We start from the raw sequence: 14,040 nt of genomic DNA, 5'->3' as shown, positions 1-14,040 counted from the left end.
CTTTGCTATAATTGTTCGTGTTATGTTTTATAATGTTAGCACTATTTCATTTTATTTTTTGTTGTTGTTTTAGGTAAACTCTCGAAAGGTGTTGTTTAAATTGGTGCTAACAGCTGTGGTTGACTCTCGAAAAAATGTATACTATGTATTGACTCTAAAATTTTTAAAAGATTGACTTTGTGCTCACATTTCTGTAAGCTAGTGAGGTTGGTTAGTCCTAATTGTTCTCCTTTCCTTGAGTTGTTCAAGGGAATCAAGTACAATAAACTCTTCCATTCTTTAACCTCATCATGTCGACATGATTTCCCATGTTAATTTCAGAGGCAACTTCTTCAACTTTGTGAGCAGGTGACAATGCAGGTGAGCAATGCGAGATGGGCATAAGCTGTAGACACACACACACACTGGCATGTGGGGCCAGTACTCAAACCGACCATTGGCCATTTGGCCGGTCGCTCTGTGTTTGTCTCCAAAAAACAAGCGGATGAGATCGAGATTGGACCTCCACGACGGAGGCAAAATTGGCTTTTGTTTGCTGCTCTCCTGCCAATAGACTTTTGGGTTTGACAAATTTGGTGAACATTCTAGTGCGGTCTTTGCTTCGTTGATACGGCAAGCCGGTGATCTGATAGGATACGAGTAAGGTTCCTTTTTCCCTGCACTTTTATTCTACTCCCACGCGTTGCTCAACCGATTAATTCATTCAAACTCCGCTGGATTGGATTCTTCTTTTACTTATATTAAAATTAATTTATAAGTAAAACTTTTGTAGATTTGTTCGTAGCGACTTAAAAGCCAACATTAAAAAAATTACGTTAAAAGCATTTCAAAATTAACTTCAAAATTAAGTTCAAAAATTCAAATTTTGGTTTATTCTTTGGCTGTTTAGGCCGTTGGCGCTATTAGTAAATTATCCATGCTATATCATTTCATAACAAAATAAAACCTCTTTACAGTGTTATTGGTACATCGTGTTTGGACCCCCTATATTTTGGTTATTTTTCCTAATTGACGGTTTTGTGGAGGAACTGTTTGTTTGGTTTTTTCTAGATGGTGGGACGCATGATCGGCTAGGTGAATAGGAGGAGGACGACTCCTCTTTTACTGCAGTAAGTTTCTTTCGTATTTCACGATATCTCATATATATGGCTTCTTTGAAAAGGCATATCGTGGAGTACGAGTATTTCTACGCAGCACTTTGGAACATATTCATAGAATTTATATGCTAGCGATTTAGTTACGTCTCAATACAAATCCTACTATCAAATTTGTACTTTCGTGTGAATGGCTGGCTAAGGGCTAAGGCAGACATTTGTTTTGTGTTTAGCTGCTTAATTAATTTTCTCTTTTACCATTGCCATCCGTTCATTCGTCCAACTTTCTACAACAACCTTTCATTATTGCGTTATCATATACTCTCTCTGTTTCACAATATAAGACTTTCTAGCATTTCCTATATAGATATAGATGTTAATAAATTTAAACACAAACATATGTGTAGATTCATTAACATCTAAATAAATGTGGACAATGCTAGAAACTTTTACATTGTGAAATGGAGGAATATGACTTCTGGTATATTTTTGGGATTGAACATACTAACTTAACCACATCACGGCCGCCTTTGCATAGGGATTATGAGTGGAAGATGATGCTGGGTCAATCTTTTTTTTTCTTAGATCAACTGAACTAATTTGTTTGGTTCAATTAAATAGCTGATCGAACAAACATACCAGCACAAGGCAACAAACGTACAGAAAGCAACAACTTTATTAGTATCTAAGATACCTGTGCTAGCTCTGCCCTATTAATACAAAAGTGACAAACCTTCAGCCCTTTCTTAAAAAAAGAATAAAAAGATGCATGTGCCATATTTCTTAAAAAAAACCACAATAGCCAATTAACTCAAAAACAATACAACAATTTCTATTGAAAAAAAACATTAACCGCAAGCAATCATAATTCATCAATCCACAAATAATTAACCATGCCAAATGTACTGTACATAAATATTTTTTTATCCACTCTTATAAGATGCCGAGATAATCACAACAACCAAATTTACATACATATAACATTCTAAGATAATAAATCTCCCCTTTTCGATTTTTCAGGCAGTCATGCATGCAGACGTATGAATTTAACTATGATCCACCAGCACCTCCACTTTGATCGAAAAGACGAGACGACCGTCGATCTCCTGACGAAGAACTCGCAATATTTTCACCACATATAACACATCATCTTAATATATATTGACCTGCAGCATTAGTAATCATGCCAAATGAATATATATAATGGTTATCGATCGATCGACCGGCCGGCTGCCGCGCGCCGCTTTTGGTGGATCCCTTTGCCTGCATCAGGAGAGATTTATGAGGTAATATATATAACCATCTGCAAGCAGTAACGCATCATTTGCAGGATGATTATTATTATGTATATGTGCCTAGGTACGTAGGAGAAATTTCCTCGGGGAAATTTGGCAGCAGATCGATCCATTGATCTATCGACTGAACGCCTATGAAATCGAAGAAATCAATTTCGTTAAAGAATAAAATAAAATCAATTTTCAGAGAGAGAGAGAAGAGGAGTTCCCTTCCCTTGGAGCCATTCAGGCGAACGCCGAGATCGAGCGATCAAGGCGGCGGATGGAGCTAGCAGATTGAGATATTAGTAGCTGGGTACATCTCCGTCCAAAAAAAAAATCCGATTCTAACTATATGTTCAGGTACGTAGTTAGAATTTGATTTTTTTTTTTGAACGGAGCAGTAGGTAGGAAGCGAAGGGCAAGAATAACTGACTGGATATCGAACCGAGTTGAGTTGGCCGGCCGGAGTTGGTGAGGGTGTGTGTTCACGCGGCGGGGCGGCGGACGAACAGGGCGACGGCGGCGGAGGCGACGACCCAGAAGAGGTAGGCGGCGAAGGCCGCCGCTGGCCATGGCGGCGCCGGCGCCGTCGTCGCGGCCGTGCCGATCACGAAGGAGAAGGCCGCGACGAGGACGAACACCAGCAGCGTCAGCTCCATGGCTTGCCGGGCCGGTGTGCTGCTTTGACCGATCCGATCGAGCAGCAAAACTCGGCGGAGGCGACGATCGAACAGGTTGGGATGAGATCGATCGAAATAAGCAACAAAATACACTGATAACTACTCGAGATGATTTGGGAGAGGAAATTGGAGGATCGAGCGAAGAACAGGAGAGAGCGGAGGACGGTTGGTGGATTTGGGAGAGGAAATCACGTGGTGTGTAGTGGATTAGTCGACGCTGGGTTGTTCTTTTATATTGACGAAGTGCTGATGATTAAGGATCTGTTTAGCTCCCAAATAAAATTTTTCGCACTGTCATATTGAATATTTAGACACATGCATAAAGTATTAAATATAGAAAAAAAATAATTATATAGTTCACCAGTAAATTGCAAGACGAATCTTTTAAGCCTAATTGCGTCATTATTTGACAAAAAAAAATATGGTGCTACAGTAAACATTTACTAATGACAAATTAATTAGGCTTAATAAATTCGTCTCGTAGTTTATATGCGAAATTTTATTATTACACTACGTTTAATATTTTAAATGTGTGTTTATATATCCGATACGATATGTAGGGGTAATTTTTGTTTGCCATCTAAACATGCCCTAAGACTTGCTGATTACGTATTAATAACGCGTTGATTCATATGGTGCAGCTTCCTCGAACGTATTGGAAAGTGTGTGCAAGGTTACATATATCTAGGTCACAGATCCCCTGGCAAAAATTTTCACCTTGCACATCGAATGTTTGGATACATGCATGAATATTAAATATAAACGAAAAAATAACTAATTACACAGATTGTGTGTAAATTGCGAGACAAATCTTTTAAGTCTAATTGCTCCATGATCTGACAATGTGGTGCTACAGTAACATTTGCTAATGATTGATTATTTAGGCTTAATAAATTCGTCTCATAGTTTACAGGCGGATTCTACAATTTGTTTTATTATTAGTCTATGTTCCAAAGTTTTTCTTCAAACTTCCAACTTTTCAATCACATCAAAATTTTTCTACACACATAAACTTCCAACTTTTCCGTCATATCATTCCAATTTCAACCAAACTTCTAATTTTGGTGTGAACTAAACACAGCCTTTACAAACTTTACACCCTTAGATCTAAACACAACTTTATTATTTTTCTTTTACATGTCCAAGGCCATAAAACGAGAACGAATGGTTTTTCTTTCTTAAAAGAACACAACACAAACGATACACCCATGAGGCCATGACAAGTTATTACTCTCTTCGTTTCATTTTATAGATCATCTTAACTTTGGTAAAAACTTTAAGTTTAACTAAGTTTATAGGTAAATATAATAACATTTACAATACCAAATTAGTTTCATTAACTCAATAATTGAATATATTTTCATAATAACTGTCTTGGATTGAAAATGTTACTATTTTTTCTATAAATTTGATCAAATTTGAAGCAGTTTGATTTAGATAAAAGTCAAAATGTATTGTAACCTGGAACAGAGGGAGTAAGTTTCATTTCAATATATAGTAACTTGGGATCGAATTTAATATATCCTAATACTACAAATTCAAACATGCTTCTATCTAGATTTGTGGGACTTAGATATGTCAAATTCAGTCCAATGCTTCTATATATTCATCCAATGATAAAAACCAACTTTCTGGCTAACATAGCCTATGTATGCATGCAACATCCACTTTACAAAAGCACGCATGCGATGGATATAGGAGTATATGTCACATACCAGTGGAAATACAGACGTCTTACATCCATCGTGTATTCGTGTCGAGTTTATAGCTTGAACATCTCAGCTTGTAAAATGAACGATACTATACTATCACAGTAGCATTTGCTACATATAGAAAATGTATAAGCATATGGTGTAAATGTATACAAAATGTGTATAAGTTTAGAGATTGCCTGTTAAATTGATTTAATTTTGTTGGTAGATGACGACCAAAACATTGGATATCGGAATGTCACATGGGTGACGTACGTGTACAGAAAAAAGGACTCGATCGGCCGCCGGTGGGTATCAGACATTTCCATCTGTTCACATTGCTAGTGGGCCGGCTAGTGACCACCTGTTCATCCCTCTCGTTTTTCTGTTCGACTTGTTTACTCGATCGCATCCATTGATGCGAAATTTTGTCAAACTCGTTATTCGCCGTGTTTAGTTCCAAAATATTTCTTTAAATTTTTAACTTTTCCATCACATCAAAACTTTTCTATACACGTAAATTTTCAACTTTTCCGTTACATCGTTCCAATTTCAATTAAACTTTTAATTTTAGCGTGATCTAAACACAGCCATTATTTTAGGAATTTGCGTTTGGTGAAGTTATTATGTATCAGTTCCCCTTTGGGGTGTTGCAGAATAGGCTAATAATGGACACCGTTGAAGTTTATTCATATTATTCATATTAATAATGGACACCTGTAGCCTACCGACTTTCTCCATTTTCATTAACTTTTAAGACCCCAAGAATTTAAAGCGTGTCAGGATATACTTTGAAAATGATGATTAATTGGATTTTAATTCTATTATCTAAAAAAATATCACTATAAATTCTCCTGTTTATAATGTGCCATTATCATATATTTGTAACAACCCAATTACAATTTTATAGCTATTCGAGATATGCCACTACTTAGATACAATAACAAAATTCTCTGACTAAATCGCACCTTTATTCTCCCTCTTCTTTGAACAAAATTTTATACTTTGGCGTTTATGTTTGGAATAAGTTCATCTGAGGTCTCTTAACTTGTCAACGAATCCGATTTTTGTCCCTCAACTGAAAAACCAGACACAACAGGTCCCTCAACTATCAAAACCGGTACAGATAAGGTCCCTCGGCGGTTTTGAGGGCGGTTTTGGCTGACGTGGCGCCTACGTGTCTAATTTGACTCGGTCTTCATCTGACGTGGCAATTCGAGCTGAAAAAATAATAAAACCCGTGGGACCCACATGTCAGTTCCACACACAAAATAATAAAAAAAATGGTGGGACCCGCGTGGCCCCACATGTCATCCTCACTCCTCCTCCCTCTCTCTATCCTCTCTCTCCCCTCTCCTCGGCGCCGACGCTTCCCATCCACGCATTACTCAACGCGGTGGCCGCCGACGCCGACCCACCTCGCGTCGTCCTCGTCTTCGGCGGCGGGCCCATCCACGTCGGCGCCGAGCTCCTCGACGCCGTCCCGACACTCCGCTGCATCATCACCATCAGCGCGAGGATCAACCACATCGACCTCCGCGAGTGCGCGCGTCGCGGCGTACACGTCATCAACACCGGCGGGGTCTACTCCACCGATGTCGCCGACTATACTGTCGGCCCTGTTCGACGTGCTCATCGTGGCGTGCGCGCTGACGGCGGAGACACAGCACATCGTGGACTGGGGCGTGCTGGACACGCCGTGTGCGTGGTCGTGAACGTGGTGCGCGGCGCCAACATCGATGAGGCGGAGCTGGTGCATGCGCTGGCGGAGGGAAGGGTCGCCGACGCGGGGTTGGAAGTGTTCAAGGACGAGCCCAACGTGCCACCGGAGCTGAGGGCCATGGACAACGTGGTGCTCCGCCGGCTAGCCGCTCCGCTCCGCCCCGCCCGTCGCCTACTCTGCCGGCTGCGACTCGCCCCGCTCCATCGGCCGGAGAGAGGAAAGGGATAGAGAGAAGAGGGGAGAGAGAGGATAGACAGAGGGAGGGAGGAGTGAGGATGACAGGTGGGGCCCACGTGGGTCCCACCATTTTTTTTATTATTTTGTGCGTGGAACTGACATGTGGGTCCCACAGGTTTTATTATTTTTCCGGATGGATTGCCACGTAAGCGCCACGTCAGATGAAGACCGAGTCAAATTAGCCATATAGGCGCCACGTCAGCCAAAACCACCCTCAAAACTGCCGAGGGACCTTATCTGCACCGGTTTTGATAGTTGAGGGACCCATTATGTCTGGTTTTCCGGTTGAGGGACGAAAATCAGATTTATTGACAAGTTAAGGGACCTCAGATGAACTTATTCCTTTATGTTTTCATGGGTTGAGTAGGGGCGAAACATGGTTGTGTGTAGGTTCGCATGTGAACCTATAATGGGCCACGGCCCACGAGGGGATTCCATCATGACCTTATTGGCCCAGTACGACTCGTTGGCCCACGCTGCAATTCGAAATGTGCAAATAAGAGGGCCCGGTGCGACTTGTTTGGTCTACACTGCGATCAGAATGTGCAAACTTGAAGACCAACCTGACTTTACTAATGGTACAAAATGTACGTAGCTTGTGACTTCCTAAAGGAACGATAACGATAATATCTTTATATACGATTTGAGGGTCAAGAATCAAGCCTCCAATTGGGCCACGTGGCGCCATAAAAATTTAAGTTAGACACCTCCAAAATTCTGCCACGTGTCCATCTAGCTCCTTCCATCTGAAGCCCAGGTTGCTGGCAGTGCTTCCCAGATGAGTATGCATCAGACCATCAGTGCTTCCACAACATTGCTAATACTACCTGAGATTTCTCTTCGACGCCTCGAGATTTCAAAATTTGTTGTCGCCGGCAGCGACGACATCAGATGACGACGTCCCCTCTCCCCTCAAGCTCGGTGGCGGCATGGCCACGGGGCTCCTTGAGCAGAAGCGGCGCAGATCCAGCTCGCCGCCGCCCCCTCCTCGTCGCTGTGGATGGGGATGATAAGCTCGATGGCGGCGCATGGGGATGGGGAAGGAGGGCAGCAGTGAGGAGCTCCGACGACGGCGAGGCCCTCTCCTCCCACGCGCGGGCGTCGGGGCCGGGCGTGACGCCATCTCCGTAGCCGTCCCTTCACTTGCCTGATATCGGCGGACGAGATCAGCGCGAGCACGAATCCCCTCGGTTCACCGCCCATGCGCGTGGCGACAATGGCGCCTGCAGCTGCTTGGCGACTGAACCAGCTGCCGCGGTGACGGACAGCGTCGTTGTCAGGCGGCCTGTTGCCGGCCCGCGAGCTGATGAATATTCTCCTCCAAGCTTCAGCAGCGTCGGGCAGTCTCTCTGTATTGATGAATGCCTTCTGTAATGAACTGGTAATAGAGGAGGGCGTGGTTGTGTATTTGTGAAGGGAGATCGACTGATCGACATGGGGAGAATCGAGAGGAAGACAAGCCAAGCCGTCAGGTGACATCCGGCAAGCATAGGAACGGTCTGCTGAATAAGGCCTAAGAGCTCGCCATACTCTGCGAAGCTGAGATCGGACTGATCATCTTCTGAACTGGTATGTACATGCATCTGCATGAATACACCACTTCATTTAATTTGCTAACAGCTTGGAAATTAATAACTGGCACCATATTTGACTCAATTGATTAAGTTGTTACTGATCATCATGTGTGATCGAGCTATTGTAGTTTGTCACAGTTAGCAGATGCTTAATTACAAGGTTAATTTCTTCCTCAGAACATATGCCTGCTATGAAAATGAACTCAGTAGGAGTTTAATCCTTCAGTGATAATAAAAGTTTTGGTTTTAGGAAATTCAATATTTAAAAACTCTAACTAATAATTGAACTAAAATTTAATGTTGGATGTAGTATCATTATACTTCCTTCCCTTCGAGCTGGTAATACTTGTTCTTTTGGATAAAGCTAGGGTCAAATTTTAAAAACTTTATCTATAAATAGCATCTAAAATATTTATCTTAGAAAGTATGGAGAGCATACGTATGGATTAGTCTTAAAAGGAGTTTAATAAAATCATATATTTATTGATATTTCTATATATATTATATTGTAATAAAAATTAGTAGTTAAAGTTATTTTTTGGATAGTGTCATTGTCCAAAACGACAAGTATTACCAACCCAAAAGGAATATTTATATTTAAATATATTTTCAAATGACATTAACTTTATAGTTGTTGATAATGTATTATGAAAAGAAAATCAAAGGTCTAAAATAATTATTATGAATGAAATCAATGGAAAAAAAATCAATAGTACTACAACCACAACAACTAAAATATCATAAAGATGCTCTACAGAAGTACGAATTTTACATATGCTATACGGGCTAATTGACGGGCGTGCCAATTGGCACGCCGATTTTCTAGTTTGACCTAGTACTGGGCTGGTTAATAGACTAACTTAGCGTTATGGTATTACGAAAAATTCCTAGATCCAGAAACCATGTACTGATACTTTAATTTACAACAGGATACTAATATGGAATGCCTTCGAAGTGTACAGATCGCAACTTATGATGAGACGTGTCCAAGTCGCACTCACTCCAAATGGCGATAGTAGTATGAAATAAGATATTACCTCCATCCCAAAATAAGTACAGTCATAGATATCTTAGCGCTTTAACCATCCGTTTTATTTGAAAAATTTATGAAAAATATTAAAAAAATTAGTCACATAAAGTATTATTCATGTTTTATCATTTAATAACAATAAAAATACTAATCATAATCTTTTTTCAAATAAGACGAACAATCAAATATTGAACATGAATAGTGCTAAAACTACACTTATTTTGGGACGGAGGGAGTAAGCAATAAGGTAGTATTTCCTTCGTAGCACTTATTTTGGGACGGAGGGAGAAAGGAATAAGGTAGTATTTCCTTCGTCCTAAGATTGTTCTAGCTGGTGTCCCATCTCCATCTAGATTGTTTTTTTTTTTTTTTGAACGGAGGCATCTCGACCTAGATTGGTTTTTTTTTGAAAAGGAGGGAGTATATTTTAGTACTAGGACATATTCATAGCACTAGAATATAGCACTAGAATATGTCGCAGGCTCTTGCATATTCCGGTGTTAGGTTGGTTTTTTATGGTACCGAGGGAGTAGGCTCTTGCTATCAAAGGAGGAAATCAAGTTTTATCAATACTTAATATGCTGCTGAAGTGAGAGAAAAAAGAAAAATATGGATCGCCGATACGCATCAGATTGACCAATACACGGATCGGGACGCGTAATCTTAACGCGAGCATGAGAGGATCTGTCGCCGATCGAGGCAGAGATGCTTCCCTCCCCCACGACACAGACGGCCTTCGCCGGAGCGCGGCGAACGTACAACCCCCCGAGCTCGGCACCTTCTGAGGCCGGCGGGTGGACACGGAGGCGAGGCTTAGGGCTCGACGGCTCGCAGCGGCGGTGAGGCAACGCGACGCTAGGGTTCGCGGCGGTGGCGAGGCTAGGGTTCGCCGCGGCGGCGGCGGCTTGAGCGATTGAGGAATTGGGGATTTGCGAGGAGAAAAGCGCGTGCACCTTGGTTTGATTCCTCCTCTCCATCTCGTGGCTGAGGAGGCTGCCACTGCACATGGGCCAGACTGGGCCCAGCCCATCCGAAGTCAAAAGTCCAAACGCCCAAGACAAATTTGACATGTTGCCAATGCATTTTATAATTTGACATATCATTATATACCCTTACAAAAATGGCAATGGTGAAAAAAAAAATTACATTACCAAGAAGACTATTCAACGCTACTAGTAGTGATCAATGATACTCCTAATAAGCAAGTCGTATTATTACAAGAGTAGTGCCGTTAATCTTCAGGTTTCCAACATAAATTCAGGTAACCCGATTACACTTCTTGTTTCCCAAACTAAAATCGGAAACAGGCACGCACAAATTAACTCCAAAAAAAAAATAACTCAAAAAAAAGAGAGGAAGAAACCAAACAAACATACTCCATTGTAGTAGTATACGTGACGTAGTCAAGGCCTCCTTTGAAACAGCGGAATTTCGTGAGAATCTTTCCAAAACTAAATTCTCTCAAAATTCGCGCGTTTCAAAGAAGATTTCACCCCAACGATCTCTCTTCTTCTACCCCAGGAATGCGAAGAAGATGGCGCATCCCAGCAGCCACATGGCGTGGTAAAAACCCATGATGGCCAGCACGTGAGAGTTCATCACCGGCGCGGTGGAGTTCAGGATGAGGATCCCGCCGGCGGCGTACAGCATCAGCAGCACGCCGGAAGGTCGACGGCCGCCGCCGCCGCCGGCGACTCGCGCACCTGCTGGCTCCATCCTAAGGTACACCTGCCGGCCACCTTTTGCAGTAATTAACAACTTGATTAATTACAGAGCAACAGAAGTAATTAAGATTCAGAAGAACAGATGAGAGAATGATCTATGGATTCTTTTGAAGAAAATAATTAAGCGAATTAATGAAGTGTTTACCTAGTGCTGAGATGAAGTGATGAGGGTCTGAATAGTTTGAGCACAGGGTGAGTAGTGAGTGAGGAGGAAAATTAACCATGCATGCACATTATTTTATAGGCGATGGAGGTCAACACGTACCAGTGTCGCTATTACGTGGTGCCATGTTGGTCGGGTCCCAGCTGGATTGATGTGAATTCTACCATTCATACTTCGTCTTCGTTGCAAGTTAGTGATAACCTGTACGTCAGGTAAGTTTGGAATTGGAATTCATACTTAACTCTGATTAATTAGTACCCGTAATCAGATCATATATTTACCATCCATGTGAGATTTACGGGGTCATCGACTTAATTAGTTAATTAATCTAGTTAGTTAGCCTTGTGAAATGCATGCGACGTGCCCTGCTCGTCGTCGTCGTCCACGGTCGTCGCCGGCGCCGGAATCCAACTCCAACCTGCAGTGACCTGGTCGTGATTAAGCATAATTAACTATGAGTGACCTGAACGGGGAGAGCTTAGAGCAAGGATAATAGTGGGCTATAGCAAGCTATATACTTATGTCAAAGAGAGAGATAAACAAAAGTAGGGAGTGTTAGCTTTCATTTAAGAGCTAACTACACACAAGCTTTAAGAAATATGTATTAAATTCACAGTGAGAGAAAGAGAGAGGATGAAGAAAATAAAGATAATCTTATAGCCAACCTACTATACATGTTAGCTTTAACATTGACTAATACTCCGTAGTAAGTAGTGAGCTCTACTATTAAACTTGCTCTTAGAGCAGATACAATAGCAGGCTATAAGTCAGCTATAAATATATTTTAAAGAGATAAAGGAAGAGAGAGAAGAGCAGCGGGCTATTGATCTGTAGCTAGCTGTAGCACGAACTCCAAGACGTAATGTGTATATGACAGGTGGGACTAGGTATAATAGTACAGTAAGCAACTATTGTATGAATTAGCTATTATATTGGCTGTAGATGATTTAGAGCTAGTAGTGGGATATACTATTAAACTTGCTCTTAGAGCAGGTACAATAGCAAACTATAAGCCAGCTATAAACACATTTCGAGAAGATAAAATAGGAGAGAGAAAAGCAACGGGCTATAGATTTGTAGCCAGTTGCAGTACGGACTCCAAGATGTCATAGCCAATGTCATAGCCAATGTATACCATAGTTGCTTACTATACTATTAATACCTGGTCCTACCTGTCATACACACAGTATGTCTTGGAGTCCGTGCTGCAGCTGGCTATAGATCTGTAGCCCGCTGTTCTTCTCTCTCTTCATTTATCTCTTTAAAATATGTTTATAGCTGGCTTATAGCCTGTTATTGTACCTGTTCTTATAGGCAACTATTGTATGAATCGGCTATTAAGTTGACTATAGATGATTTGAAGCCGGTAGTTGGGTGTACTATTAAACTTGCTCTTAGCGAGAAGGCGTTTATATGTCGTTTTCGAGGCGTGCAGTGCCGTGCCGACCAGCGCCACCTTGGGCGGCGGACTCCGGCGAAGTCCACGCCGGGACACGCACTTCGCCGTTATCTCCAGTGGAAAAGTGCGCCCCCCTGAGCTTTCCCTTTTTCCAACTCGCTCTTGTTCTTGTCGCAACGTCATTGTATGGATTACACTACTACTGATGTCCTCTTGACTTGATGGTAACAAAAAAGGGTTGTTTGTTTGCAAGGAAATTGCATACTACAAAACAAACAACAACATAATGTGTGCCCAGGTCTTAGTTCGACATCAACACACAAAAGCAATATGTTGGTTGGAAAGATTACACAATTAAATGGGCCGTGTAGACATGCAATCGTTTTTAACCAATTTTGTCGGGCCTTAATTAGGAGCTTGTTTATGAAACGGTGATGCACATATTGCTTCTTTGCTAATTGTGTTTGTACCATCATGGTGACAGCAAAATCTTAGGGTTTTCATATTTGTTGCAAATTGGTGGTATAAAGCTTACTCCTATCAATACTGCTTCAAAAAACTTTAGTGATGATGGTAATACTACCACCGTTACACTAACTTACCACTTTAACACCAGCATGTCTTTTTTTTTTTCCTTTTTAAGATGAAGAATCTTGTTCGAACCAGATTGAGATTTCTTTTCTCAACTAGGGCTAGGAAAATATTTTTTTTCTATTTTATATAATCCGTTGTAACGTATGGGTATTTGGTTAGTATGAAAAATGAGCATAGGTCAATTGCCTAGTAATTTGCACATGTTAAAACATTTGCACTTTTCGAGTCCAAAGCCTCCAGCCACAATACATGCAAGTTAAGGGGACATTTTAAAATGGGAGCGACATTTTTAGTATAGTTTGCACGAGTTTTATGCATTTCTGTTGCTCCCTTCTTCCTGCCCGCTGTAAACATTTTTTTTGAAAAAAGAAAATCCTCCTCTAATGCAATTGAGAGCTCCTACCATTCATGTAGAAAACAATGTGTTGACTGTTTCCCTGAGAAAAATATGTTGACTGACCAGTGACCACTACAGTATTAAGGATGAGTTAATCATTCTCCCCCAAAAAGGTTGAATTAATTATGGTAAATTTCCTTGGCTGGCATTTAATAAAATGGGTTCTGGGCTTGTTTTGTGTAACTGCGGCCTGCAATTTGGCCCTTGGATAGGTGGGCTCTTGTTGGGTTCGACAGGTGAAATGTGAAATTGAGTGCAGCGTGTGCCCAGATTCCATTTTTTGTTTTCTAGAGATCAAATAATAGGTGAAATATTTTTTGTTTAATTCTAATTGGCCTCTCCAATTAGTAGACACCCACGTGCTAGTACTTTAGAAGTTTTGAATGCTATTAGTATATCCAATAGTGCATATCTTGTTTTCTTCTTATAGAATTTTCTCTTAAATTAGTTATCTAAT

The 14,040-nt window shown here is 41.2% G+C and overlaps 2 long non-coding RNA genes across 2 annotated transcripts; both read right to left on the bottom strand.

Annotated features, from left to right (window-relative positions):
* Positions 1-1,962: 1,962 nt before the first annotated feature.
* On the bottom strand, positions 1,963-3,253 carry LOC127763611 (uncharacterized). The gene is made up of 2 exons (XR_008015728.1): positions 2,805-3,253; positions 1,963-2,357 (listed from the first exon to the last, which is right to left on the bottom strand). It is a non-coding gene; the product is annotated as an uncharacterized LOC127763611 (long non-coding RNA).
* Positions 3,254-10,375: 7,122 nt separating this feature from the next.
* On the bottom strand, positions 10,376-11,232 carry LOC127764342 (uncharacterized). Its single transcript, XR_008015859.1, has 2 exons — positions 11,176-11,232; positions 10,376-11,045 (listed from the first exon to the last, which is right to left on the bottom strand). It is a non-coding gene; the product is annotated as an uncharacterized LOC127764342 (long non-coding RNA).
* Between the last annotated feature and the right edge of the window lie 2,808 nt (positions 11,233-14,040).

The sequence above is a fragment of the Oryza glaberrima genome, chromosome 2 (assembly GCF_000147395.1).
Source record: "Oryza glaberrima chromosome 2, OglaRS2, whole genome shotgun sequence".
Lineage (NCBI taxonomy): Eukaryota > Viridiplantae > Streptophyta > Magnoliopsida > Poales > Poaceae > Oryza > Oryza glaberrima.
The sequence above is the reverse complement of the archived record's forward strand: the minus strand, read 5'-3'. Positions and strand labels throughout refer to the sequence as shown.